Raw genomic sequence first — 27,287 nt, forward strand, 5'->3', positions numbered from 1 at the left:
GCGCCCCGCCCCTCGCCCCGCCCCGCGCTCGGGGAGTCCCGTTTCCGGGCGCCTCTGGTGGCCAAGGGGGCGCTGCGGCACTGAACATGAGACCTAGGGAAGGGGCAGGCGAACCTCCCCAAAAAGACCGGCAAAGCCACTTATTATCATGCCTGCAGGATCCCTCCGTGCCCGGCATCGGTTAGTCGCCCCCTGAACGTAAGCAAAGGTACACTCTTCAAAGGGAACAACTTTGGCAAAAGGACCAAAGGGGTACAGGACACTAGAGACTCAGAATGCGGGCACTGTGTGACACCACCCAAACACAGGAGCCAGATGACCTGGAAGAACAATGCTAGAAGGAATGCATCTGTGCATCTGTCCACCCACCCTCCACAGAGCACTGTGGGACTGTAATAGCCCCGGCAAGTCAGCCGCTGAATTTACAGCTGTTACAACAGAAGAGCCAGGTGGCAACTGGCTGCGGTTTACCTGTCCCGGAAGTGCCTGGTGGTGATCGAGTTCCAGGGTAGGGATCCATTTGCTGCGCTTGTTTCTCTCCCCAACCACCTCCTGCCCTTCTAGCTGTTGGGAGGCTCCTGCCCTTGGTAGGCAGCCAGAAAGTCACACTGGGCTGGTTTCAATCTCAAATCCCAGCTCTGCTGCTTGCCATCTGGGTAGCTTGGGCAAGTGTCATCAACTTCCCTGAGCCTGTTTCCCCTCTTCTGTGAAATGCAAATGATTCTTCCAAACTAAACTCGGTGACATCAGAAGACATGGTACACACGAAAGGCTGGACCAGGTGCCTGGACAGGGCACACATGCGGTAAGTGGGTTCTCTTTCTTCTGCATCTATGAGGCCCTTCTTCCACTGGTGTTTAGTGGTGGAAGAGTTAAGATTTGGAGGTGGGGACCTCTCCATGTTCTAGACTCTGTCACTATAACCTGCTCACTGCCTGGCCTCGTTACCATAGATGGACAAACAATAGTACACAGGCTTCAAGGAGGTCCCTCTGTTCTGCATGGTGTACTTTTATTCATGTTCACGCAAGAAAGAAATGGATCTGGATGTGGTAGTGTATTCCTGTAGGCTGAGGCAGGAGGATTGCTATGAACTTGAGGCCAGCTTGAATTAAAGAGCAGTACTACTGCCCTTTCCCTCTTTTGGGGGCGGGAAAGCTGGGTGTGGTGGCACGTGCCTCTAATGCCTTGGGAGATGCGAACAGGAGAATTAGAAAGAAGCTCAAGACTTAGAAGAGGCTAGTCCTGGTTGCATAAAGAGTTCCAGGCCAGCCTGGGCTACGTGAGACCCTGTCAAAAAACAAAAACAAACAAACAAACAAACAAAAAAACCAGGCATGGTTGTGCACACCTTTAATCCCAACACCGAGAAGACAGCGGCAGGCAGATCTCTGTGAGACTGTCCTGCTCTACATAGCGAGTTAAAGGCCAGCCAGGGCTACATAGTGACACCCTGTTTCAAAACAAGCAGGCAAACATATAAAATGCAAAACAGGCAAACAAACAAAAAACCAGGATAACCCAGGAAAGCAATTGCACAGGACCAAATGAACAAGGAAAATTTTACAGTTTGTTCCCAGCTCACTTAATATGACCTCCAGAATTGCCTCATCAACGTGGATCAGGTTCTTTTGTTTGTTTTTTTGAGACAGGGTTCTCTATGTTGCCCTGTTTGACCTGGAATTTGCTTGTAGACCAGGTCATACTTGAACTCAGAGATCCGCTTGCCTCTGCCTCTGTCCTGAGATTAAAAGTGTATACCACTACTGACCAGTGCAAATGGCTCAGGTTTTTAACAACCAGTATGGAGGATTGGGGTGGGGATGAGAAGTGGGGGTGGGGTTGAGGTTGTGGGGGACAAGCGGGGATTGCAACCCTAAAAACACTTGGAACGTCTGATGGGAAAAACAGGGTCTACCTAACAGAACCACCCTTGGGCAGTATCTAACTTGCTCCAGACCTCAGAATAGCCAGTGCTTGGAGGATTAAATACAATGTGCATGCAACATAAACCTCCAGAGATGAACTGAGCAGAATCCCTCAGCAGCCAATGAGCAGCAAAGGGCTGATTCTAAATCCCTGCTGTGCCCATCACTAGCCTTTCTGGAACCTAAACACTCCTGAGAAAGACCTCTGCCCGCCACTAATCTGAAAACCCTAAGAACCTGGTTATCACACGATTATTAAAGCAAATGAAATAAATCAGAATTAAGCTCATAGAACAAATGGCTGAGACATATGTATTCACAGCTCAGCTAATCCTGGATGTGGGCTGGAATTCTGTTTTATCTGTAAGATTTGTGAATTCGCTAGGTATCTGATACACATGTATGTGATCAGGTGTCTACACATGTGCATACAGGGATACACCCGCTCAACAAGCACTTGTTCCTTTGTTAAGCCGGGCAAGGGTTAGAATTTGGGCCTAGCGTGTGCTGGACGAGCATTTGTCAATGCACAATGCTCCCGTTTAGACAGCTGCCAGGGAAGGCATCCCTGCAAGGGGAAATTTTTTTTTTTTTTATCAAAAAACAAAAATGAAGTTAAAAAAAAAAAAGCAAGTCATGTATCTATCTAGGAAAAAGAGTTTTCACAGAGGAAGAGATTCACATGTCCTGAGGAGAAGAGAGCTTGTACTTAAGAAGGCCAAGAGGCAGGCAGGGCTGCAGTGAGCCAGCAGTGGTGGGCAGGAAGGTAGGGGCCAGATACTTAAAGACCTCTGATCATAGGATGTCTCATGGCCAAGGATGGTGTCACCATAGGTGGGGAGTGTGGAAATACGGCGGCAGACAGCAGGTGTTTCAAAGCACTAGTGAAAGGCGGTGATGGCTGGGAGGCTGGGACTGGGGTGATGGTTGGTGGAGCTGGTAAAGAAGAGGTGAGGTTCATGAGCTGTTTACAGAATGGGGAGCCCTAGCCAGTCAGGGTGCCACATGCTTGTAACCCCGGGGCTCTGGAGGAACAGGAGCTTACGAATAATCGAATAATCGTAACCTTGGCCATGCAGAGTTCAAGATGAGCTTGAGCTGCCACAAACCCTGACTCACAGCAAAACAAACAAAATGTTAACACCCGGTCCCTGTAAACTGTGCTCCAGGAACTTGCAAAAAAGAACCCCAAAACACAAAACAAACAGAAAGGAGAAAGCCAACTGTAATAGAATGGGAAGCAGGCAATTAGAGAATTACAGGCTGGGTTCTCCAGAAGCTCAAAGCAGGGGAGTAAGAGAAGGCTGCAGAGGAAGTGACATTTGAGTTGTGTGTCTTTGTGTCTGTGTGTGTCGTATGGGTCTGTGTCTGTGTATCATATGTGTCATATATGTCTATGTCTGTGTGTGTCTATGTGTGTGTCTGTGTGTGTCTATGTGTGTGTCTGTGTATGTATGCCTGTATGTGTGTCTGTGTGTGTCTGCGTGTCTGTGTGTCATATGTGTCTGTGTCTGTGTGTGTCTGTGTATATGTGTGTATGTCTGTGTGTCTGTGTGTATCTGTGTCTGTGTGTTTCTGTGTGTGTCTGTGTATGTATCTGTGTGTGTGTGTGTGTGTTTTGAAGGGCAAGTGAATGTTATCAACTGAAAAACGAGGTTCGGGGAAGGCTGTTCCCCACAGAGGGAATAGTGTTATATAGATGGCCAAGTGCTCTTGGGAAAGTTTCTGGCAACTGAGGAGGAGGGGAGAATAAAGGTTCTGACACAGGTCAGGAAAAGTGGTTTGGAAGCAGACCAGGACAGACCTGGAATGTGACGCTGGAGAGTTTGTAGCTCATCTCACAGGCAATGGAGAATTCTCGAAGAAGCTGATGGGGGGTACGATGCTAGCAGAGCTGCATCGTTTTCTAAGAAAACGCAGCTATTTTGGGGAAGCGACTAAAAAGACAAGGATCAGATCAGCTGGGTTCATTCATCGAATAGAAGTGAGTGAGGCTTCCTGGTCTCCATCAGGGAGACTCTGCCTGTGTCTATGTTAAGGGCAGGACAGACAGACAGCTCGCAGGCCGGCCTTCCCCTGTGTTCTTCAAAGCCAGATATACTGGCATCAGAGAGATAAAGGGATTGCGGTTTACATGGCAAAGCAGTGGTGTGGGGAAGGAAGAGGTCCTAGAAAAGGGTCAAAGCTTCGGCATATGACTTAGGAAAGACTCAGCTTTGGCTTTGGGACCCAGGAAGACAGTCACCTGAGCATCAGACACGACCCAAGTGTTGGTGTCTCTGGCCTGGGCTTCCATGTGGTGATGAGCAGGCCAGGTTTCATCACACGGACAAGAAGCACAAGCAAGCTATGCTGAGACCAAGCAGAGTCAACAGAGAGGAAGCCATGTGCTAATCCCAGTATGCTAGAACATTCTTCCAGGGGTAGGGTTACATTCCAAAAGGCCAAGGAAGAACTGAAGAACTCAACCACTAAAGGCCAGTTCACACTTCTAAATGTCAAGAGTTTGGTTCCCCAAAAGCTAATAAGATGTTTTCATTGAGATGCACAGAACCCAATAACAACAAAACATTAACTCATGCCCACTGTGTGCCAAGCACCGGGAATAAAATAGCAAGTGAATATCATGCATTTCTTCATAGACTTTGTACTATTTATTATTACATTAAAATTATTTATTTAGGGCTGGAGAGATGGCTCAGAGGTTAAGAGCACTGACTGCTCTTCCAGAGGTCCTGAGTTCAATTCCCAGCAACCACATGGTGGCTCATAACCACCTGTAATGAGGTCTGGTGCCCTCTTCTGGCCTGAAGGCATACATGGAGGCTGAACACTGTGTACATAATAAATAAATAAATGTTCAAAAATAAGTAAATAAATAAAATTATTTATTTACTATATTTGTACCTGAGTATATGTATGTGTACCACATGCATGTCAGAGTCCGGGGAGCTCAGAAGTGGCATCAGGTCCCCTAGAACTGTAGCTATACATGGCTGTGAGCCACCATGCAGGTGCTGAGAACCAAACTGGGTCCTCTATGGAGCATCCAGTGCTCCAAACTGCTGAGTCAGCTCCCAGTCCCACGTTTGACTTACCTATATAAAGGGGAGTGCACACTTGGTGATCAAAGGTCAAACTGAAGCAGTCTCTCCTTCTACCATGTGAGTCCGGGCCATTCAACCCAGTCTGTGAGGCTTGGAGTCAAGAGCCTTTATTTGTCTAGCCATCTTACCCACTGTTTTGTTTGTTGTAGGCCAAACTGACCCAGAATTCTTTGAATTGTAGCCCAGGCTGGTCTCAGACTTGTAGCAACCCCCCTTGCCCAGCTTCCTCAGAGCTGATATTATAATTCTGAACCACACCTCAGTTAGCTTCTTCATGGATTTTTTTTTTTTAAGGCAAAGGCCAGTGGTGTACAAGCCTCCATGGCCTTTGATTTTTTTTTAAATATTTTTTATGGTTTATTTAACTTTATTTTATGTGCATTGGTGTGAAGGTGTCAGATCCCCCGGAACTGGGTTTTCAGACAGTTGTGAGCTGCCATGTGGGTGCTGGGAATTGAACCCGGGTCCTCTGAAAGAGCAGTCAGTGCTCTTAACCGCTGAGCCATCTCTCCAGCCCCCATGGATTTTTTTTTTTTTAAAAAGTCTGACAGTCAGGTAATACGAATTTAATGAAGAATTTAATTCAGGGAAATTAGTTTAGTTTAGGGAAATTGCAATATTAAGAAATGGGAAAGTGTAGATGTGGAAAAAAAAATGGCTTGTCTACCAATGGAGAGATGTAATGGAAACGTAGTTACTATAAAACACCCTGCCTGCCATGTAGAGACCATCTGAAACTAACCCTTTGGATTAGGCATACCTCTATAGATTTCAAAGTACTTAAAAAAAAGATTTTATTTATTATATATATTATGTTTTCCCTTCATGTCTGCCTGCAGGCCAGAAGAGGGCACCAGATCTCATCATAGATGGTTGTGAGTCACCATGTGGTTGCTGGGAATTGAACTCAGGACCTCTGAGCCATCTCTGCAGTCCTCCACGTGCTTTCACAAGAAGCCTTGCCCCAGGGGGGTGTTGCCTGAATTGTAATTGTTAAATAATTACATGCTGCTCTGCCATTTGACTGTATAACCAGTCAGGCGAGGAATATGCAAAAGGAACACTGTTCTTGGAGTTCTGAAGGACCTCTCACCATGCCAGGACGGTGAGATGGGGAGGACGGGCTGGACCCCAGCGTCAGCCCAGAAGAGATGCATTTGGCCCATGGAAGAGCTGGGCAGGGTGAGGGCCGCATTCCCAATGCGTTCCTGGGGCTCTCTCAGGGATGTCGCTGATGGATGACGGACAGCTAGCAGACTCCAGAAACGGCTCGTGCCTGCTGGAGTCCTGCAGGGCTGCCCAGCATTTCCACGGTGGACCTGGATTGATGCTCTGTGGATGGCCCTCATCTACGCTTGCTTCTTTCTCTTGTCAGAAGCACATTCTGCACGTAATCTCCCCTTGTTTCAGATCACACAAATCTCTCTGTTAGGCTTCAGAAATCTGGGATTACCAACTGTTCTCAGGGCTCTCGGTCCTCTGAATTGATTGGTGAGCACAGGGGAATTTTCTCCTGGGAGGCAGAGGGGATGGTCGGTATGCTAAACAGAGGATTCCTTCTGAAAATCTGCCTTTGGTCATAAATGTTCATCACTTAAGAGGATTTCAAGATTTTTCAAAGAAGATGGAAAAGAGCGTAGCTATAAAAATGCGTATTTGGGTCAAAACCAAATGTCACACTTAAAGCCAAGCACCTCACTGCATGTAAGTCCTCCAATAAAAACCACCAAGCAAGCAGGAGAGACTGAGCAAAAATAATTGATCCTGACAAGAACAAACTATTGGATCAGCCTAAGGGCATGAACTGTGGTTTTCAAAATGATGGCAGTGCAACTCATTTGTTACACGGATGAAGGAGAGAAAAACCTGGTTTTTTGTGTGTGTTTAAACAAAAAGCTTTCTCAAATGAAAGAAATTCTGTCCCATACAGATCATTGTTTTTCTTTTATTATATTTATTTATTTACTGTAGGGAGTGTGGTGGGCTTTGCACTTGCAGACATGCATTAGGGGAAGCCAGAATGTTAAGCGCACACTGTTTATTGTTTCTTCAACAGAAGGAACACAAAACCTGTTTTCTGCCCAGAAGGCTGAAGCAGACTTGCTTTCTAGCCTGGTGACCATGTTGACCTTGGTGCAATCTGTGTGGCCAGTGACTTTCTGGTTTTCCTCAGTCAATCTATAGAACCTGTCCTTCACGGAAGGTGCCACGGTCAGCTTCCTTTGTTCCTCTAAGAGATTTAGGTGGGCTTTGCTGTGCAATTGAGATAATCTTCACAAGAATGGTTTTCACCAGGTTTAAATACGCCTAAAATAAACAACTCTGGGTCAGATTCTCTCAGTTTGAACCATCTGTGCACTTGCATGCAGAGGTCAGAGGTCACGTTCTTGAAGTCGATTGTATCTTTCTACCACATAGGTTCCAAGGATCCAACTCAGGGCATCAGAATTGGCATCAAGAGATGAGCCAATCAACCAGGCTGTGGTGGCACACGCCTTTAATCCAAGCACTTGGGAGGCAGAGGCAGGCAGATCTCTGTGAGTTCGAGGCCAGCCTGGTCTACAAGAGCTAGTTCCAGGACAGGCCCCAAAGCTACAGAGAAACCCTGTCTTGAAAAAAAAAAGAGAGAGAGAGAGATGAGCCATCTTGCTGGTCCTGGTTGCTATTTTTGTAAAAATGCCCATATGAGCTGTACTGTGTGCGGCTCAATGGTATAAAGGCTGCCTAGCACACATTAGGTCCTGGTTCAGTCCCTAGCGGTGGACACTTGACCTCCAACTCTTATAGCTCACCACCATAATTTCCCAATGTTCTATTTCCCCATCCTTTCCCCTAAGGAGAACTGTTCTCACACTGGATAGAAACCTGACATTTCCTGTCTGGTTCAGGAAATGACTATCCCCAATGCCTCCCCCTCCCCTAGCCCTTTAGAGACACTATACGCCCAGGCTAACCTGGAACTTTTATGTGCAGGCCAGCCTAGCCTCACACTCATGATCCTCATGTTTTAGCCCCCCAGGGGCAGGAATTCCAGACACACCCCACCATCTCCATCTCCTTCATTCTTCAGTCCTGATGTCATATACCCCAGAGGTCGAGTGGTGGTGACACGTGTGGGCCGTGCACAACACACAAGTCACTATCACATCTGTGTTGTGTCCATTCGACAAAACGCAGCCCAAGTTCAGATGACCCTGCTGACACTCTCGTCACAGAGGTCCCTTTGCTGTGTGTCCAGGCTGAATGAGGAAGTCTTTAGCTGAAATAGAGGAGAGCTTCGGTGTTGGTTGGGGGGTGGGGCGGAATCCAACACATTTTTCTCTGCCCTTTCTCTTTTTATGGGCTTTCAGCGTTTTCAATTAATCTTGGAATGATCGCTGAAGGCAAGAAGCCAGCGGTGCCTAAGGAATGAGAAGCGCAAACTGATCCCGAGAAGCAAATGCCAGCGAGGGACCCCACGGCAGAGAGACAGAGACTGAGCCGCTCTCAAGAGGCCGGCGAGGCGTGTGCGCGGGTCTCCGCACTGGCACCATCTGCCGATTCCTCGGGAGGACAGAACAACCCAGCGAGCCATGAAGATTCGATTATGTAACGCTGGAGGATTGCTTGTTTTCAAAAAAGGAAACAAACGGAACAAATTGATTTGTTTGTCAAAGTCATGTCGCTGAAGGAGACCAGTCCTCTCCTCCTCCTAGAGGACCTCACATAAGAGGGGATCCCAGGTTCTCAGAAAATAGGAGACCAGGACAGGGACAGTCGGCTCAGAGGGTAAGGGCGCGCGTGCTGGAGCCTGAGGACCCGAGTTGGATCCTCCGGACCCACATGGTAGAAGGAAAAAAACCGACTTCAGCAAACTGTCCTCTGACCTCACATGTGCATGCAGTGGCAAATGCATACACCCCCCTCCACGGAATAAATAAAGGTATTAGAAAAACTCAAGACCATAATTCATTCCATTCATAAAAACAAGGCCATTTCCAGAGCTGTGCCAGCAAATCCCTTTCTGGTTTCTCTGCTTGAAAAATGACTGTTCCCCTGCTACCTAAAGGGCACAGCCAGAGGAAGGAACATAATTGTCATTGGCTCTCACAAGCTCGGAACCTGCCCACTTTACCTGGCCTTTCTTGCTTTCACGAAAGTAACATCTAATCTTGGGGCCAATGAGGTCATACTACTATTCAGAACGCTGAACAAGTACTTCGAGAGAATCAAGAAACCTTCCTTTTTTTCATTTATATATATATATATATATATATATGTACATATATATATTTTTTTTTATTGAGCTATACATTTTTCTCTACTCCCCTCCCTTTTCCCCTTCCCCTTCAACTCTCTCCCAAGGTCCCCATGCTCCCAATTTACCCAGGAGATCTTGTCTTTTTCTACTTCCCATGGAGGTTAGATCCATGTATGTCTCTCTTAGGGTCCTCATTGGTGTCTAAGTTCCCCGGGATGCTGATTTGTAGGCTGGTTTTCTTTGCTTTATGTTTAAAAACCACTTATGAGTGAGTACATATGACAATTGTCTTTCTGGGTCGGGGTTACCTCACTCAAAATGATGTTTTCTAGCTCCATCCATTTGCCTGAAAATTTCAAGATGTCATATTTTTTTTTTCTGCTGTGTAATACACTCCTGCATTGCTGGTGTGCAAGATGGTACAGTTTCTTTGGATATCAGTATGGCAATTTCTCAGAAAATGAGGAGACAACCTTCCTCAAGACCCAGCAATACCACTTTTGGGTATATATCCAAAGATGCTCAACCGTACCACAAGGACATGTGTTCAACTATGTTCACAGCAGCATTGCTTGTCATAGCCAGAAACTGGAAGCAACCTAAATCCCCCTCGACTGAAGAATGGATAAGGAAAATGTGGTACATTTACAAAATGGAGTACTACATAGAAGAAGCCTTCCTTTTTTAAAGATTTATTTTATATTTAATTCTGTGGTGTGGTGTGTGTGTGTGTGTGTGTGTGGTGTGTGTGTATGTGGTGTGTGTCTGTGGTGTGTGTGTGTATGTGGTGTGTGTGTGTATGTGTGTGGTGTGTGTGTATGTGGTGTGTGTGTGTGGTGTGTCTGTGTGTATGTGGTGTGTGTGTGTGTGTGGTGTGTCTGTGTGGTGTGTATGTGGTATGTGTGGTGTGTGTGGTGTGTGTGTGTGTGGTGTGTGCATGGTGTGTGTGGGGTGTGTGTGTGTGTGTGTGTGTGTGTGTGTGTGGTGTGTGTATGTGTGTACAACTTGCTAAAGTCAGTTCTATCCTTCCATCATGGGCCAGACACCAGCAATCAAACTCTGGTCATCATCAGGCTTGGCAGCAACCAATGAAGCCATCGTAGTGCCCGCCCCTCCATGGAAATTGAACCTACTGCCTGGGATCTTTTCTCTGCACCCCTTCAACCCTCCAGATCCACCTTCCTGTTCTTCTCCACTCCGCTTTCTGCCCTGGGGCTCTGCTCCCTCACCCTCCAGCTTTTGGGAACAGCAGTAGGGGACTGAGCGTGGACAGAGTGAAGATTAAATCCCCACAGCTGCTGGGCAGTGGTGGCACACGCCTTTAGTCCCAGCACTCAGGAGGCAGAGGCAGGCAGATCTCTGTGAGTTTGAGGCCAGCCTGGTCTACAAGAGCTAGTTCCAGGCCAGCCAGGGCTATACAGACACGAGACAGAGAAACCCTGTCTCAAAAAACAAAACAAAACAAAAAGCAAGCAAACAAAACAACAACAAATACCCCCCAGCTCTCTTCCTGGCACAGTGCTTCAGGTTGGTGGTGTCTTAGCATAGAAGGTCACCCTTCCTCAAAGGAGCCTGGTCCCCAGAACCCTCTCTTTCTGGGCTCTGTAACTTCTTCCGAAACAGCACATCTAAGAGTGGGGAAGGCTATGTCTAGCTTGGGCACTGTACCCATCCTGTGGTTCCCTTGTACTCTGCCCAAACCTATTAAACCCTCCTCAATCATCCAGTTTGAGCACACCATCTGTTTCTTTTTTTTTTTTTTTTTAATCTTGGTTTTTGGAGACAGGGTTTCTCTGTGGCTTTGGAGCCTGTCCTGGAACTAGCTCTTATAGATCAGGATGGCCTGGAACTCACAGAGATCCGCCTGCCTCTGCCTCCCGAGTGCTGGAATTAAAGGCATGCACCGCCTGGCTCTCCATCTGTTTCTTATGTCGACCCTGTCTACACATACTGGGCCACATCAGCCTGCCCTAGGCTCCACACCATGTTAAAGTTAAAAAAATAAATAAAAGGCAACATTAATAATACAACATGCTATGGCTTTGTGTAGTTAGTTCATGCATTCACCTTTTCCCAAAGCTATAATAACAACGTAAAAAGAAAGTCTAATTCCTCTTTACAACATAATTGTGCAGTGGAGTTTGTATGAGCTAAATATAATTCGGAGAACAAGCTTTTTCGTGCCGTCAGAATTCATGTTAACAGCTCTAAAGAGAAAACTCCAGAACTGATGCCCCTGAGTCCAGATTTAATGGAAACTGTGTTTCGGTATTTAAATCAATGCACCAATATTCGAGAGTCCATGTGGTCAGTGAGGTGGGGTGTGTGTATGTGTGTGAGAAACAGCAGACATGAATTAGATGGGCTCAGGTCTTCTTTGTAGCAAATCAATGTACTCTCTTAGAGATGAGTCTGAGCTGGTGAGGCGGCTCCATGGGTGAGGGCATTTGCCACCAAGCCTGCCTACCTGAGTTCAGTACATGGCGGAAGGAGAGAACCAGCTCCCTCAAGCTGTTCTTTGGCCTCCACAGGCGTGCACAACACCCCAACCCACACACGCAAAGAAATGTAAAAAACATACAAACTTCAAAAAGGCGAACGCAGCAGGATGTGGTGCTAACAGGCGAACCCCCAACTCAGGAGTCTGAATCAGGAAGAGTGAAAGCTTGAGGCCTGGCTGGGTCGCACATCGAGACCCTGTCTTTCAAAACAAAAACAAGTTGGGGCTGGGGAGATGGCCCAGGAGTTAGAAAAGCTTTGGGAAGGTCCAAGTTCAATTCCCAGCGCCTAGGATGGATGCTCACAATGACCTATAGCTCCAGCTTCCTCTGGCACCTGAACTCATGTTCACACACCCCGCCAACACACACATAATTTAAAAATAATATTTTGAAAAGTTAGATGCAAATTTCATTTCCATAAAGTCAAACGGTATGTTTCATGATCGTGAGGAAGCTTGCTGTTTGCATAATAAGTTGGTGAAATAGGCACCTCTTGATGTTCTGAACCAATCAGATTGCGAGGCACATCGACTCAGTGTCCTTCCAGTGAAATTTATCTTCAGTCTGCAGGGAGGGAAGCAGTCGCCCTCCATGCTCCTGAAATAGCAGAAATTATGGAATGGAATTTAGAGGAAAGATAAGGGAATTGCCGTTTATAGACCACACAGAAACTCGAGGCAATTTGCATTGGTTAGGCACATTTAACCCCGAAAATAAACACGTATTCCATTGCTTTCTTATTTTCTACATCTGAAACACACACACACACACACACGAGAGAGAGAGAGAGAGAGAGAGAGAGAGAGAGAGAGAGAGAGAGAGAAGTCAGTGTGGCAAGTATAGAGATCAAGATCCACGTTTTTCAAAGCAGAAAGCAGTGTGAAAAGATTATTCAGTGCGGGATTATCAGATTCACATCCACAGTTTCAGTGGCTTCTCACTGCTCTTGGTTGGGATCGAGTCCAGATTCTTTACACAGCCTGGCTCCTCAAGCATCCTTACTCTCAGCTCTCCTTGCTGCGTTTGCCTCAAGGGCCTGAGCGTTCCCTGCCCTGCTACACAATCTCCTCCACATTCAAACTTAGATCCATCCGTGCCTTCTCCACGCAGTTTACACGTCCTGCAGAATGTCTCCTTATTGCCAAACACCAGAGAAAGGCTTGCTGCCCTGCCTGATGGTGGGCATTTGCCACGCTTCCCCTCCTTGGTCAGGCTTCCTCTGGTCCCTCAAGGGCACCCTGCAGTGCCTCTCAAACACAGGTACAGTCTAAATCTGGCATGATGGTATACACGTATAAACCCAGCATTCAGAAGAAGGCAGGGTGATCAGAAGTTCAAGGTCATCCTCGGCTACATTGTGAGTTAAAGGCTAGCCTGGGTTACTTGAGACCCTGTCTCAAAAAGAAAATAAACAAACAGATAAACTAAAAATAAAACATGAGAAAGTCAACAAAGCTTTCCTGGAAAATCTATAAGCTCCTTCCCTCACTGTATTTTCTTCCCTTCACACACTCACACACACACACACACACACACACACACACACACATCAAACACACCCATGCACATTCACATACACAACCACACATACTCACACACATACATACTTACACACACATTTACACATGTACACACATACATACTCACACACATACATACTTACACACACACTTACACATGCACACACATACATACACACATACATACTCACACGCATATACACACATACATAATACATACTCACACACACTCACACATACACACACACATACATACATACATACATACACACACACACAGTGGCTCCAGGATGGGACTTCATGCTGAGGTCCCCAGGACAGCGGGAAGCCCCTCAGGTCTTGCACCTGCAGGTTTGTGGAGCACCTGCAGGTCACATGACGATGAAAAAACGGCGGCTCTGCACATGCAGGACACATATGCAGGACACAAGATTGCTTCACTTGCTCCAGGATGTCACAGTCGCGCAGTTGAACTGGGCCAGCTCAGAGGCAGCAGGTAGTGAGGCCTTGGTGAAGATGAGTGTGCCGTGTTGAACATTGCCCACCGGGTGGCATGGCCTTACACTATTCCAGTCTCACCGAATTCAGTACTAACACTTTTGAATAGTAGGGATTGGTGAGCTCATTTTACAGAGGGGAAAACTGAGGCGCTTGTGGTTTTTGTTCTTGATTTTAGAGTTTATTCAAAGGTTCAGGTCACAGTGTCGTGATATCAGCTCAAATTCCTCTGCTTTTCAAATGTCTATGCAATCTGAGGCCCATCTTTATAATTTCAAAAGTAATGTTCTAGTCTCGGGTGATGGCTCCTTTGGTAAAAGTGTTGGCCACAAAAACCCAAGGACCTGAGATGATTCCCCAGCTTCCCTGTAAAAGCGAAAACAAAAACAAAAAGATCAAGCCCAAACAAAAAGCTCTTGGGCCCTGTGCACCCTTGATAATCCTAGGACTGGGAGGTAGAGTCAGGCTCACTGGCCAATCAGGCTAGCTACGTCAGTGGGTTCCAGGTCACTCAGGACAACAAGGTGGATGGCATCTGAAGAGGGACACCCAGGGAACAGGAGCACATACACACCTGCACACACACACACACACACACACACACACACGTACACACATGTACACACACATGTACACACCCGCACACACATGCACACACGTACACACACCTGCACACACATGTACACACATGTACATACACACCTGCACACACACATGTACATACACACCTGCACACATGTACACACATGTACACACACATGCACACACACACACATGTACACACACCTGCCTTTTAAAACAAGAAAAGAAATAAACGGGTGGGCAGTGGTGGCGCAGGCCTTTAATCCCGGCACTAGGGAGGCAGAGGCAGGTGGATCTCTGTGAGTTTGAGGGCAGCTTGATCTACAAGAGCTAGTTCCAGGACAGGCACCAAAGCTACAGAGAAATCTTGTCTCAAAAAAAAAAAAACAAAAAACCAAAAAAACAAAAAACAGAAAGAAAGAAAAAGAAATAAAACTTTAACTGCCTCCCATTACTTATAAAAATCAACTTTAATTTTTTTTATTTTGCTATGCAGGTTTCAAACACTTTTGATCATAGCATTCAGGAGGCAGAGGCAGGAGGATCTCTGTAATCCAGGGCCAGCCTGGTCTACAGAACTATTTCCAGGACAGCCAGGGCTACACAAAGAAACCCTGTCTTGAAAATCAAAAACAAACAAAACAAAACAAAACAAAAACCCAAAATACAAAAAAACACTGAAATTTTTTTTACTTTATGTGTATGGTTGTTTGCCTGCATGTATGTCTGTGTACCGCATACATGTCTGGTGCCTGTGGAAGTCAAAATAGAATGTCAGATCCTCTTGGGCAGAAGTTAAGATGGCTGCTAGCTGCCCTGTGGTAATGGGAATTGAACCCAGGTCCTCTAAAAGAGCAACCAGTGCTCTTAATCACTGGAAAGATAAATATCTTTCCAGCCCCCCAAAATTAACTTTTCCCAACAAAAAATGTAATGTTGTCTAAATAAATGCCAAGCACAGTGTTAGGCCTTGGGGTTTGCTTAGCTCCGTGTAACCCTGGCTGTCCTGGAACTCACTCTGTAGACCAGGCTGGTCTCAAACTCAGAGATCCGCCTGCCTCTGCCTCACAAGTGCTGGGGTTAAAGGGGTGCACCACCACTGCCCAGGTAGGCGATGGGCTGGGCCCTTGCCCATCAATCACTAATTAGGAAAATGCTCCGCAGGCTTGCCTACAGCCTGATCTTACGGAGGCTCCATATTTATGTATTTGTGTCTATGTCTGTGCGAATAACGGCAGGAGGATTCCTAGAGCTCGTCTGCCACACAGCCTAGCCGAACAGTGAGCCCCAGGTACAGTGAGGAACCATGTCTCAAAAACTAAATAAAATAAAAAATGAGGTAGAGTGCTGTCAAGAAAGACAGCAGATGTTGGCCTCCATGATACATGCATGCACAAACATGTACATACATACATACGTACTACATACATACAAACAAACAATTTTAAATTGGGGGCTGAAGGGATAGCTTTGTGGCTGAGCGCACCCGCTGCTCTTCCAGAGGTCCCTTTTGCTATTCCATCCCCAGCACCAACACGGCAGCTCACAACCATGTTACTCCAGTCTCGGGATCTGATGCCCTCTTCTGGCCACTGGGAGAACTGCATGCAGGTGAACAACTCCCCCCCCGCCCCTCCCCCTTACTCTTGATTTGGATGCTGGAGGAAGGTGAGTAGAGAGGCCCAGGGAATGGGGCATGCAATGCATGGTAGGATGTGATGTAGAAAGACCACGGAAGACCTCGTGGAAAAGTCGCTGACTGAGTGAAAATCTGAAAGAGGACTGGGAGGGAAATGTCTCTGAAGGGAGAATGTCCTTGAACGAGGAAATAGGGAAACAGAACAAAGCGTGAGGCCGTGATGTGCTCCTAGGGGGAAAAGAAGAGGATGCTGGAGCAGAGGGTGAGGAGGGCAGAGGCCAGCCGACAAGGGAGGGAACGTAAGCATTTTGTAGGCACCATAAAGACTTTGGCTCCATGACTGGACATGGTAGAATACACCTTTAGTCCCCATACTGGGAAGGTAGGGGCAGGAGGATCTCCGTAAGTTTGAGGCCAGCCTGGTATACTCAGTGGGACCTTGCCTAAAACAGAAAACAAGTCTTTGGCTTCAAAGAAGATAGGAAACCCACAGGGAAATCTAAGCTAGAGAAATATCTAACCAAGTAAAAGGCAGATGCTTTTTCTGTCCACCCACACATCCACCCACCCATCCACCTACCGACTCATCCATCCATCCACCCACCCACCCACCACCCACCCATCTATTCATCCACTCACCCATTCATCCACCTGCCCATCCATCACCCACCCACCCATCCATCCATCCACCCATCCATCACCCACCACCCACATATCTATTCATCCACTCACCCATTCATCCACCTGCCCATCCATCACCCACCCACCCATCCATCCATCCATCCACCCACCCATCACCCACCCACCCACCCATCCATCACCCACCCACCCATCCATCACCCACCTACCCATCCACCCACCCACCCACCTATCCTCCATCCACCCACCCACACGTCCACCCACACGTCCATCCATCCACCCATCCACTCATTCATGCCACTTAGAAGCCACCTGCCTAGGTAAGCTGGACCTCCCCAGAGTGGCCCTGGTCAGTTGGGTGGGTTTTCTGGGCTGCCTATGGAGCCAGAGCAGAGTGGGAGGATTCTTAGCTTTGACCTTACCCACACCTCCCTGCGGCCCTGGAGAATGGCCCCAGGTAGCTGCAGGGCTCTGTACTTGGAGGCTTGGGAACCTGCAGGTTATAAATAGCCTCCCCTGTAGCAGGGAAGGGAACTGAGATGCTGTGTGAGTCAGTGCCGCAGAGCCAGATTCCCCCCCCCCCCCCCCCGCAGCTGCAGCAACGTTCCTACTGTCAGATACCCCGCCTGGGACATCCCCTCTTACCACTTAACCAAGACAGAGCCTCTGTTTCTAGCCATGACCCCCAACACACATGCACACTTCTTCCTTCTCCCAGGTCCTTTCTGGAGCATCAGACGACTGTCTCCTTAGATCTGGGACACAGGGTTGTATAATATTTCAACTCGGTATCTATAGGTGGTCCTGCCTGGATTTCAGGCCCAAATTTTGACTTCTTTTTGGTTTGTGTTTGTGTTTTGTTTTGTTTTATTTGAGACAGGGTTTCCCCCTGGCTACCCTGGAACGCAATTTGTAGACCAGGCTGGCATTGACCTCACAGAGATCTGCCTGCCTCTGCCTCTGAGTGCTGGGATTAAAGGTGTGTGCCACCACTGCCCAGACTTTTTTTTTTTAATTAGGGTGTGTGTGCGAGGTGGGTGTGCATTCTCATGTCACAAAACACGTGTAGAGGTCAGAGGATAGTTTTCGGGAGTCTCTGCCCACCATGTAGGTTCATGGATGGAACATAGATCCCAAGGCTCGGTGGTGAGTGCCTTAAATCACTGAGCCATCCTAGAAGCTCAACTTGGGCAGTTCTGCAAGTCTGTGACCTTCGCGTCACTCATAGGGGACTCATTCGGAAAAATGGAGATGATGATGACCTCACCCACTCTGAGGAAGTGTAGGATGTCAGAATCCAACGTGCAGTCCGACTGTGGCAGGCAGTAGCTGCCCAACTAATGGAATAACAGCCTCTGTGCTCAGTTGTATTATAATCCAGAAGCAAATGACAAGAAGACAACAGCCAGGTGGTGGTGGTGCTTGCCTTTAATCCCAGCACTCGGGAGGCAGAGGCAGGCAGATAGCTGTGAGTTTGAGGTCAGCCTGGTCTACAGAGTGAGTTCCAGGGCATGCTCCAAAGATACAGAGAAATCCTGTCTCAAAAAACTAAAATAAATAAATAAATAAAACGATCCAGGGCCTCACTCATGCTAGGTCACACCTGCCTTGACCCTAAAGCACAAAATCCTGATCTCAAATATTTCCAGTCTTCTAGACTGAGTCTCACGGTCCACCATATACAGGAACATGAAAACCGAGTCTGGGAGAGAACTATGTGATTTGTCCGAGGCCACACTGTACCCCAGATGGTGGAATCTGTAGTCAACAGAGAGACATTCATATTGCCAGAGGCCCAAAGACACAAGCAGAAGCTGTGTGCGGAAGCGGAAGACTGCAGCACAAAAGGAGTGGGTGTCTTCTGCTTCCCCTGGTCGCAGCATCTAGCCTGCGAGGTGAGAGGCTCCCCACTACTCCACTGTGCCCCCAAGGATAGGGTTCTGTTGTTTTAAAGACAGGATCTCCTGGAGCCCAGGCTGACCTTGAACTCATGATACAGATGAGAAACCTGGACCTCTGATCCTCTTGCCTCCAACTTTCAGAGAACTGGATAAGGAGTGTGAGCAATCTTGTCTGGTTTATGTGCTGATGGGGAGAGAAGCCAGGGCCTCACTCACGCTAGGCAAGCACTCTACCAAGGGAGCTACAGCCCCAGCCTTCCCATAAAGATGGCTAATTCAGGCACATTGGCTCAAGCTTCTATTTCCAGTGCTTAAAAGGCAGAAGCTGGAAGATAGGAGAGTTTGAGACACACGATGAAACATCTCAAAAGAAAAGTTTATCAGGGGGCTGGAGAGATGGCTCAGCGGTTAAGAGCATTGCCTGCTCTTCAAAGGTCTTGAGTTCAATTCCCAGCAACCACATGGCGGCTCACAACCATCTGTAATGAGGTCTGGTGCCCTCTTCTGGCCTGCAGGCAAACACACAGATAGAATATTGTATATATAATAAATAAATAAATAAATAAGAAAAGTTTATCATTTCTTTAATTTATTTTTATTTAGGTGTGTGTGTGTGTGTGTGTGTGTGCGTGCGTGTGTGTGAGTGAATGTAGGTACCCTTGGAGGCCAGAAGAGGGCGACAGAGGCCCTGGAGCTGAAGTTCCAGGCGGTTGCAGGTGCCAGGAACCAGACTCCAGCCCGAGAGTAATGCAAGCTCTTGCTGGCTGAGTCATCTCTCCAGCCCCCATTTCTCTGTATCTGGTGCATTGCCTTGTTTCCTTTTTCAGTTATGTTGATTATTTATGAGAGTGACGTACGCGTGCCCTGAGGTGCCTGTGGAAGCCAGAGGACACTTGGAGGACCGTGTGTGTCCCAGGGGTTTAGTGCAAGGTTTTCGGCCTGGCAGCAAGTGGCTTACCTGCTGGGCCATCAGTCTCTCCCAGGGATGGTTTTTTTTCCCTATTTTTTTTTACTGTGTTTTTTTGAGACAGGGTCTCTCTATGCAGCCCTGGTTATCTTTGAACTCCTTCTGTAGACCAGGCTGACCTCTAACTCACAGACATTCACCTGCCTCTGCCTCCTGAGTGCTGGGATTAAAAGCTTGTGCCACCAAGCCTGGCTCATCCACATTATTTAAGGAGAAATGTTTTGGTAAGAATTTGGCTTCACTGATCCCAATACCCTTTGCTCTTCCAGGGTTTTATCTGCTCATTGCCCTTTCTAATTTGCACATTCCTAACGAATCCCCTTATAGTCCCTCCACCATGTTAGACTGACAGAGTAGAAAGGTATACGTTTGGGGTATCAGACGAATCTGGGTTCTCACCTGGCTCTGTCATTTCCTAGCTGTGTGACCTTGGGCAAGTACCTTCCTCTCTCTGAGTTTTGTGCAAGTCCATATCAAATAGTCTCTATTGCCTGCCACAGGACCAGGCACTGTGCAGTAGGTGGTCACAGCCTCTGTCTTTGGGAACTTTTACTTTGGTGAGGGGACACACAGAGACATAACAAGCAAACAAATGATTTCAGAAGGGCTATGTTAATGAAAACAATGGACAAGGGACTGCGATTCACACTGCAGGAGAAGGGGGCTTCTTTTTTAATAAGGCGATCAGTGACATTTGAGTCAGGGTGTGGGGGTGCACACTTTCAATCCCAGGATGCAGAGGCAGAAGTGGGTGGATCCCTGTGAGTCTGAGGATAGCCTGGTCTACATGGTGAGTTCTAGGACAGCCAGAGCTACATAGAGAGACACTGTTTCAAAAAAACAGACAAAAATTGCCCTTCATTTTGAGTAATGGGTGGTAAGAGCCAGCTGTGAGGTAGGTGTAAGCCTCGGGTGCAGAATGAGTTCGGTGTGTAGTAGGAGCAGAGAGCAAGGGAGGGGGGAGAGGTGAAGTCAGGATGGCCGGGGCAGATCGCACAGCTCCGGTTGCCAAGAACTTCCCATCATTTGGCGCAGGGACCAGGCGGAGAGCTAGTGCAGGACTTGGCATCAGGCGCTCAGCACACAGTAACTGTATGTCTGGTAATCCTCGCTTCTCTCCTCCTCCTGCCGTGGACCCTCCTGCGCTCCCCTTACCTCTCTGCCCCTCTCCTCGCCCCTGTCCCTCCCTGGTGGCACAAAAGGGATGAATCCCCGCAGCAAGGAAGCCGCATCCCCCACTCTCTCCCCTCCCTCCCGTCCTCCTCCTAAGCCTCCCACCGCAGCCTAGTGATTTTCCTGCCTCTTCACAAGGCGATTTTATTAAACATCTCGAAAAAATATTCTCTCACTCCCTCTCTCTTTATTTATAAAAATCAACTTAACACCCTGCTCCTTTGTTCTATTTGGATTCTAGAACAGCCTGGTGTATATTTAGCCGAAATCCCGCTCCTTTCCCCACGGATTCCGGCTCAGCCCCGACTACAGGGGCTGCGGGAGGAGGAGGGGCAGGAGCTGGGAAGCGAAGTGGCACTCAGGGTCCTTCCCCTGCAGGCAGGGAGAGCGTCCTTCCCATGGTGTTAGCGATCCCAAGTCCAGGCTTGGCTACGTTCTCGGCCATCCTGACCCTCAATCCCATACAGATGCCCTCAAAGAAGAGAGAACTGGCAGAGAGCAGATGGGGTAGAAGACCTGAGCCCTAATCTGGAGCCAGCCGCAGTAAGTAAGGTGGGCCTGGGTTCAAGTCCAAACTCTCCTCACCCCCTTCCTGTCCGGATATTGAAGAGTGGCAGTTGGTGTCAACATGCTGATGACACTTGAGATGGCCAACCAGGGCTGTCCTAAGGATGGAAGCCGCGGCTTCTTTCTCCAGGCCCTGCCCACGTGAAGCCGCATCTGTCGGCCAGCAGCATCCACACCCTGACCAACTCACAGGGGAATTCCAGAGACAATGAGAAGGGCCTCCCGGGACCTTAAGGTGAGCAGGAAATCTGGACGTGGACAAAGCTGAACTTGCTTTCATGGGTATACAAGGCATGTTCTCTTTCTCCACCAGAACCAAACATGCGCTTGGCACATAGGAACTCACGCACAATAGTGTCTACAGCTGTATGTGGGGGGTTGGGGAGGGGCAGCACAGTTACTTGGTGATTTTGCAAGGCCTGGCTCCATCACTAGTACAAAACAGGAGGGGGATGCAAGTAAGTTGGCCTGAGCCCTAAAACTGGGAGGGGGATGTGTTGTGAGGTCTGAAGGAGCATGGAGTGGATGTCAACAAGACACATTATATATGTCTTAGGAAGTTGTCAAAGAATCTGTTAAAGCTTAATAAAAGCAAGCTTCACAAAAGATACGCAAATAGCCAATAATCACATGCAAAGATGCTCAAATGTCTTGGTGATGAAGTACAAATTAAAATCACAGTTTACAAATTGGAAAGTATAAGCAAATGGGTAAACTAACTATGGTATAGCCATACAGCTGAAGAGTGTTCAGTTATGAGAAGGAATCAAATGCTTGTATATGTCAGAATGTGGATGAGCCTCAAAAATGTTTTGTTTTTACCATGTGTAGTGACACGGGCCTGTAATTCAATTCCAGCACTGCGGACTGAGGCAGAAGAATCAGGAACTCAGAGTCAATCCTACCATATAATGAGAACCCTGTCTCAAGGGGGCAAAAAAATTAGGGTCTGAGAGACAGTTCAGCCGTTAAGAGCACAAGGTCCTGTAGAGGAGCTGAGTTCAGGTTCCAGCATCCATACCAGGTGGCTCACAACTGCCTTTAACTCCAGCCCAGGGTACCCAACATCTCTGGGCTCTACAGGCACCTGCATTCACGTGCACAAACACAGGTATACACACATATACAATTTAAAAAATAAGTTAAAAAAAGAAAAAGATTAGTATTAAGTATTCATTATATATATGACAAAGAATCTGTGGGAGTTAAGATCCCTTTTTACTTGAGCCGGGTGGTGGTGGTGCACGCCTTTATCCCAGCCCTTGGGAGGCAGAGGCAGGTGGATCTCAGTGAGTTCCAGTACAGTTAGGGCTAAACAGAAAAAGTCTCCATTAGTACCTGAGACAAGGAAAACAAACTCATAGCAGGCAATGTCTGCAAGATGGCTCCAACAGTAAAGGTGCTTGCCACACAATCGTGGCACCCTGAGAGGAGAGGACTGACTCACAAAATTGTTTGCTCCCCTCCCAATCCCCCTAAACTGTGGCATGTGCACACACACACAGTAATAATAGTTTTTATTTTATTGTGCATATGAGTGGTTGTCTGCATGTATGTATGCATATGCACCACATACACACCTGGTGTCATAGGAGGCCAGAAGAGGGTGCCACATCCCTTGGACTAGAGTCACAGATGGCTGTGTGCCACCATGTGGGTGCTAACAATCGAATCTGGGTCCTCTGAAAAAGCAGCCAGTGCTCTTACCCACTGAGCCATCTCTCCATCCCCATTACTCATTTTTTTAAATTACAAACTATTTGGCCTATTAGCTCAGGCTTATTATTAACTAGCTCTTACAACTTCAATTAACCCACTTCTATTAGTTTATGTTTTGCCATGAGACTTGTGGCTTCTTATCTCACATCTTGCTTCTCAGGTGGCTCTGACATCTCCCTCTACTCTGCCTTCTTTTTCCCTGTATCTTTGCTTGGATTGCCCACCTCATTCTATTCTGCCTGAGTATTAGCCAAAATAGCTTCTTTACTAACCAATAGTAATAAAACATATTCACAGCATACATAAGGGTACCCTACATAATCTCCCCTTTTTTGTCTAATTAAAAAGGAAGGTTTTAACTTTAACATAGTAAAATTCAAAGCAGGTGTCAAGCAAGAATTACAGTTGCAATATTTAGCCTATTTGTATTTGACAAAATTAAAGAAAATATTCTATTATCTATCGTATCTATCTTTGTCAGTCTAAAGTTTCATATCTAATTTATCTTTTATCAAAACTAAGGGAAACTATAACTATCTAGTCTTCAACTTTATCAAAGACCCCAGAAGGATAATATTACCTAAATAAACAGGAAGCACATTTTAAGCAATTTCAAATACTCTAGAAAGGACAGATATATCTGACTACCTGGACAGTCACCCAAAGTTTTTCTTTAACATTGGAGCATCTATCTTCAGCCTAAAGGCCTAGAATAGCTGGCAGGTTTCTCAGTGATGCAGGAAACTTGAAACCACCCAGCCTATATTGGCAGCTTGTCAGTCATTTTCTTCTGTGTCCCACAGAATGTCTGGCAGACTCTTCCATGAAGCAGGAAATTTGAAGGACTGTCCCACCTATTCTGGCAAAATTCATCAGACGCTTTCTTTTGCGCCCTGAAGAATATCTGGCAAGGGCTGGAGAGATGGCTCAGCGGTTAAGAGCATTGCCTGCTCTTCCAAAGGTCCTGAGTTCAATTCCCAGCAACCACATGGTGGCTCACAGCCATCTGTAATGAGGTCTGGTGCCCTCTTCTGGCCTTCAGGCATACACGGAGACAGAGTATTGTATACATAATAAATAAATAAATATTTAAAAAAAAAGAATATCTGGCAAACACTTTCATGAAGCAAGAACCCTGAAGGACTGCCTCACCTTGTTTTGGAAAGTTTAGCAGTCATTTTCCTGTGGGTCCTGCGTGTTCAGTTTATGCAGCATATTGTCAAGCGGTCCAGGAAAGAGCAGTCTCTTGCCCAAATGGATAGTCTTGAAACATTTAAAACAAACTTTGTAAGGAGCCTCTTCGATTCCCATCATCCTCTTGAAGCTATTGGCACCAACAGGAACAGACACATCTCATTGATCAACCTGTATCAGCCTAGGAGGAATCCACAGCTTCTTATCCTATTTGTTGAGGCAGTCACATCTTGCTTCTTTTGTGGCTGGGTCAGGACTGCAGAGGAATGGGCTTTCCTCTTCCCAGAATTCTCCTGTTCTTGTCGACCTGCCTCTACTTCCTGTCTCTAGTCATTTTTTTTTAAGTAGGTGAAATGACTGAATAAGAGCACAAGAAAAGATCTCAAAACCTTGAGCTGGCAGGGAAGTGCAAGTTAAAACAAGATAAGACAGCCCTGCTCTCGCCAGAATGTATTTCTCAGATGAACAAAACTTCTAAACACTCAGTTTTATGATTTTTTGGAAAAGAGAGCGAGCTCAGGCCAGAAGCTGAAGATCAGCCTGCTTTGAGATGGGATCTTGCTGTTTTGCTCAGGTTGGTCTAGACTCCAGCAATCAAGCAATCTTCCTGTTTCAGCCTCTCAGCGAGCAGGGACTACAGGCAGACACCAGTTTTATTTGGGTCCTCAGTTTTTTGAAGTAGGTCTTGGATGGGTCCTGCCTTTCTGACCCCAGTGTCAGCCCCTACTCGCTGAGCAGGGCTTGCCTACGTAAACAGTGGAAATGACAGTCTGTAGGTTTTTAGATAAGCCCATTAGACACACAAGATCTTGCTTTTGGGTGGGTTTTTCTGCAGAAGCCAGCTCCAGGTCCTAAGGACACATGCACAGCCCTGGGGAAAGCCACCAGCCTCCAGGGCAGCCGGTGTCACCCAGTCAAGACTTAAGAACACAGGCTGTCAGCTGGGCGGTGGTGGCACATGCCTTTAGTCCCAGCACTTAGGAGGTAGGGGCTGGTGGAGCTCTGAGTTTGAGGTCAGTCTGGTCTACAAAGCAAATTCCTGGACAACCGGGGCTACACAGAGAAACAAAAGCAAATAAATAAAGGCTGGCCGAACAATAAGTAGAAACTATGCAAGAGTTCTTGCTCAGGCCAGACTCAGTACCAAAGTTAGACCCAACTGCTAGGGAGGCTGAAGCAGGAGGATCCATTGTGCTGAGGAGTTCAGGGTTAGCCAGGGCAGCATAGCAAGACCATGTCTCATAAATAAGGAGCTGCTGCTGCTGCTAGAAGCCATTACACTGTGGGTAGTTTGTTCTAAATCACAGAGCACTTACCACGTGATTTCTGTCTGCTGCCTGTTTGCCTGTCTAAAACCACTTTCTCCAAGTATGGTGGCACACACCTGCACTCAGCATCGGTGGAAGCAGGTGGTAGAAGCAGGTGGCTCTCTGGTGGCTCTCTGACAGTGCCAGGGCAGCCCGGGCTTCACAGCGAGACCTTGTTTCAAAACAAATAAATAGGAGCTGGAGGAGTGGCTCAGCTCAACTGCTAAGAGCGTGCACGGCTCTTCCAGGGGACCTGAGTTCAGCACCCGTGTCAGCTGACTCACAACCAGCTATACCTCCAGCAGGATCCATTGCCTTCGGCTTCACATGCACATCGCCTACAGACATGCACAGAGACTGTCAGGATGGCTCAGTGGAGAAAGGAGCTTGGCACCAAGCCCGATGACTAGAGTTTAAAACCCGGGACACTCGTGTGGTGGGAGGGGAGAGCTCGCTCCTGAAGATTGTCCTCAGTCCTTCACACAAGCCCCGTGTCACGTGCACACCAATGCACAGAGGAAGGGGATCTCTGAGTTCCAGGCTAGTCACAGTTACTAGTGAGACTTTGTCTCAGAATAAATAGGAGCTGGCCACACAGCTTTGAGAGAAGGGAGAAGGCTAGATATGGTGGCACATGCCTTTAATCCCAGCACTTGGGAGGCAGAGGCAGGCAGAGATCTCAGTGAGTTCAAGGCCAACCTGGTCTACAAAGCGAGTTCCAGGACAGTCAGAGCTGAGGCAGAGGCAGGGGAATCTGTGAGTTTGAGGTCAACCTAGTCTACAAAATAAATTCTGAATTAGTCAGTGTTAAATAGTGAGACGTTGTCTCGGAGATGAGAGGGAAAAAAAGACCCTTGAGAGGGAGTGGAAGAAGATAAAACGGAAAAAAAAAATCCCCTGCTTTAGACAGGGAAGCGGATATTTAAGAGAAACAAGGAGAAAACAGCTAACTGGACACCAAGGGCAAGTTCCTGTGCTCTACCGGTCCAGGGCACTAGCGTGAAAGTGTGACCTGTTGGGACCGAGGACATCCGCCTGTTCTTCCTCCTTGACTGTTAACAGTGGCCACAGTAATACAAGACCTACTCCAGCAGATGCTGATGTTCATCAGCCGGGCCGGAGTCAAAGCTGGTGAAGTTCTGTGCTGCCGGGATGAGCGCAGCCCCGGGACACCCAGGAAGCAGCCCCGGCCTCCGTGAGAGACTCGAGTTATTTTTGAAAAGCAAGCGAGGCCTGCAGGCGGCCCTGGCAGAGCTCGGAGCTGGAAGATGGGCGAGCCAGGAGCAGAGGGAAACAGACAGCTACTGCAGAACCCACGCCGGTCCCTATGACGTCACCCCACGCATTGTGACATAAGACAGTAGCGGTGGCGGCAGGGGATGGGGGAGGCATCCTTGCACCCTCTTGGGTGCACTTTTATAAATTGTGGTAAGATATTCATAACCTAAAATTCATCCTTGGTAATTTTTAACAACTCCCCCCCCAACCCCGAAGGGGGTACTGAGTGACATTGAAGACTGAGTTCTTGCTGGAACAGGGAATGTGGATGCCAGCCAAAAGTATTGGTTCACCAAATGGTGCAGAGGAGGTTTTGCTCTATTGGGGAAGAATTCTGGAATTGGAGGGCAGGTCATTACTCTGGGGCAAAGCTGGGGCCAGGGATCAGGGTAGAGTTGAGGGCTCACGAAGGGAAACTGGGTGGGAAAGGGAGGGGGCAGGAGGGCAGGTGCTCAGACTGGGAGCTGACAGCTGCAGGGGGCAGAAAGCGGCAGAGCTGCTTAATGAAGCGTGCACTGTAAGGGAGA

General features: G+C 47.5%; 2 long non-coding RNA genes across 2 annotated transcripts; both read left to right on the top strand.

Moving 5' to 3' along the window:
* The first annotated feature begins 46 nt into the window (after positions 1-46).
* LOC146895413 (uncharacterized) lies at positions 47-8,969 on the top strand. The gene is made up of 2 exons (XR_014998568.2): positions 47-805; positions 5,875-8,969. It is a non-coding gene; the product is annotated as an uncharacterized LOC146895413 (long non-coding RNA).
* An 11,858-nt stretch (positions 8,970-20,827) lies between these two features.
* Positions 20,828-27,167, top strand: LOC125411237 (uncharacterized). The gene is made up of 3 exons (XR_007235278.3): positions 20,828-21,238; positions 21,393-21,497; positions 23,785-27,167. It is a non-coding gene; the product is annotated as an uncharacterized LOC125411237 (long non-coding RNA).
* The last annotated feature ends 120 nt before the right edge of the window (positions 27,168-27,287 follow it).

This window comes from Myodes glareolus, chromosome 2 (genome assembly GCF_982192425.1).
Source record: "Myodes glareolus chromosome 2, mMyoGla1.1, whole genome shotgun sequence".
NCBI classification, from domain to species: domain Eukaryota; kingdom Metazoa; phylum Chordata; class Mammalia; order Rodentia; family Cricetidae; genus Myodes; species Myodes glareolus.